The sequence below is a fragment of the Aegilops tauschii genome, chromosome 5, assembly GCF_002575655.3.
Source record: "Aegilops tauschii subsp. strangulata cultivar AL8/78 chromosome 5, Aet v6.0, whole genome shotgun sequence".
Taxonomy (NCBI): Eukaryota; Viridiplantae; Streptophyta; class Magnoliopsida; order Poales; family Poaceae; genus Aegilops; species Aegilops tauschii.
Genome location: NC_053039.3, coordinates 387,719,068 through 387,722,357, shown reverse-complemented (window position 1 = coordinate 387,722,357; position 3,290 = coordinate 387,719,068).

Genomic DNA, 3,290 nt, shown 5'->3' with positions numbered 1-3,290 from the left:
GGGACGAGATGCGCGACTGCTTCATCGCCAACTTCCAGGGCACTCGCGACTGCCCGCCGGCCGCGGGTGACCTGCGCCGTGTCAAGCAACAACCAGGAGAGACCCTCCAGAAGTTCATCCAGCGCTTCAACAACATTTGTCTCAAGATCCCCAAGGTGACGGACGAGGCCATCATCTCTGCGTTCTCTGATGGCGTCCGCGACGTCAAGATGAAGGAAGAGCTCGCTATCCACGAGGAACTGTGCACGTCTCAGGAGCTGTTCAACCTGGTGACCAAGTGCGCAAGAGCTGAGGAAGGGCGCCTCTCCCTCCTCGAGCTGCCGGCTGCGGACCCAGAGGAGAAGAAAGCCAAGGCCAAGGACGTGAAGCGCAAGGGAGCAGCCGTGCTCGTAGCGGAGCCAGACACCAAGCGAGGCAGAGACCAGCCCGAGTCATCCAAAAGCAGTCGACTGTTCTGCGCCTTTCACAACCTGAATACCCACAACACCAGCGACTGTCAAGAGCTCAGAGCCATTCGTGAAGGACGCTTCGGTCGACGCCCCGAGCGCGGTGACCAGGGCTACGGCCGAGGAGGAGGACGTGGTGGCGGGCGTTGGGACGACCGTGGCCCGCGCCAGGAGTGGCGCGACCGGCCTTGTGAGGACCGCTGGCAGGATCATCCTCGCGAGGGCGCCTGGAGGGACCAGCCTCGCGAGAATCGTCCTCAGGGCAACGCCGGTCTTCCCCCGCTACCGCCACCACCAAGAAGGAATGACGACCACCATTAGGACGAGGGGGCTGGGGGCTTCCAGGAGCCGCGCGCTATCGCCTGCATCTTGGGCGGAGCCTAGGCCCCAGCCTCGCAGCGTATCTTCAAACAGTTTGCTCGTGAAGTGAATGCAGTCCTCCCCAAGCTCGAAGCCACGCGCCCGCTCAGGTGGTCCCAGTGTGCCATCACCTTCAACTCAGCAGATCAGCTCAAGTGCGCAGCGACCGCTGGCGCCCTCCCGATGCTTTGTTCACCAGTCATCAGCAACGTGCAAGTTACCAAGACCCTCATCGACGGTGGCGCAGGACTCAACGTCCTGTCCGTCGACACGTTTGACAACCTCCAAGTACAATATGACCAGCTTCAGCCTACCAAGCCTTTCTCAGGAGTGACCGACGGCTCCACCACACCGATAGGGCAGGTCCGCCTCCCTTTCACCTTCGGAGAACGCAAGAACTCGCGCACATCCGTCTGCCATACAACGCCATCCTTGGGTATCCAGCCCTGGCCAAGTTCATGGCGGTGACACACCACGGCTAAACTGTTGGAAATATGCCCTAGAGGCAATAATAAATGGTTATTATTATATTTCTTTGTTCATGATAATAGTCTATTGTTCATGCTATAATTGTGTTATCCGGAAATCGTAATACATGTGTGAATACATAGACCACAACGTGTCCCTAGTAAGCCTCTAGTTGACTAGCTCGTTGATCAACAGATAGTCATGGTTTCCTGACTATGGACATTGGATGTCATTGATAACGGGATCACATCATTAGGAGAATGATGTGATGGACAAGACCCAATCCTAAGCATAGCTCAAAGATCGTGTAGTTCATTTGCTAGAGCTTTTCCAATGTCAAGTATCTTTTCCTTAGACCATGAGATCGTGTAACTCCCGGATACCGTAGGAGTGCTTTGGGTGTACCAAACGTCACAACGTAACTGGGTGACTATAAAGGTACACTACGGGTATCTCTGAAAGTGTTTGTTGGGTTGACACGGATCGAGACTGGGATTTGTCACTCCGTATGACGGAGAGGTATCTCTGGGCCCACTCGGTAATGCATCATCATAATGAGCTCAATGTGACTAAGGAGTTAGCCACGGGATCATGCATTACGGTACGAGTAAAGTGACTTGCCGGTAACGAGATTGAACAAGGTATTGGGATACCGACGATCGAATCTCGGGCAAGTAACGTACCGATTGACAAAGGGAATTGTATACGGGATTGATTGAATCCTCGACATCGTGGTTCATCCGATGAGATCATCGTGGAACATGTAGGAGCCAACATGGGTATCCAGATCCCGCTGTTGGTTATTGACCGGAGAGGCGTCTCGGTTATGTCTGCATGTCTCCCGAACCCGTAGGGTCTACACACTTAAGGTTCGGTGACGCTAGGGTTGTAGAGATATTAGTATGCAGAAACCCGAAAGTTGTTCGGAGTCCCGGATGAGATCCCGGACGTCACGAGGAGTTCCGGAATGGTCCGGAGGTGAAGAATTATATATAGGAAGTCCAATTTTGGCCACCGGGAAGGTTTCGGGGGTTATCGGTATTTTACCGGGACCACCGGAAGGGTCCCGGGGGTCCACCGGGTGGGGCCACCTATCCCGGAGGGCCCCATGGGCTGAAGTGGGAAGGTAACCAGCCCTTAGTGGGCTGGGGCGCCCCCCCTTGGGCCTCCCCCTGCGCCTAGGGTTGGAAACCCTGGGGGTGGGGGGCGCCCCACTTGGCTTGGGGGGAAGCCACCCCCCTTCCCCCTTGGCCGCCGCCCCCCGTGGAGATCTGATATCCCAGGGCCGGCGCCCCCCCCCAGGGGTCCCTATATATAGTGGGGGGAGGGCAGCAGCACCACATCCCCTGGCGCCTCCCTCTCCCCCTGCAACACCTCTCCCTCCCGCTTGCGCTTGGCGAAGCCCTGCCGGGATCCCGCTACTTCCACCACCACGCCGTCGTGCTGCTGGATCTCCATCAACCTCTCCTTCCCCCTTGATGGATCAAGAAGGAGGAGACGTCGCTGCTCCGTACGTGTGTTGAACGCGGAGGTGCCGTCCGTTCGGCACTCGGTCATCGGTGATTTGGATCACGGCGAGTACGACTCCATCAACCCCGTTCACTTGAACGCTTCCGCTCGCGATCTACAAGGGTATGTAGATGCACTCCTTTCCCCTCGTTGCTAGTATACTCCATAGATGGATCTTGGTGATGCGTAGAAAATTTTAAAATTCTGCTACGATTCTCAACATAAACGTCCTCAAGATGCCAGGAAGTGGCGGAATCATCACGGTCCCATGCGAAGAAAAGAGACGCGGTGTGCTCCCTCGAGCGTGCCTTCCAAGCTGCAGCAATCGACGACCCCGACAGCAAGGGCGAGGGCCCTGCTGAGGCCATCCCCAAGAAGAAGAAGAAGTAGCTGCATCGTGCAGGATCTCAGGAGGATGGCGTCGTAACTGGAACCTCGTCAGGATCAGCGCCCGCTCCAAGGGCGCCTCCCTCCGTCGCATAGGAAGGTGCGCCCAGCGCCCTCCTC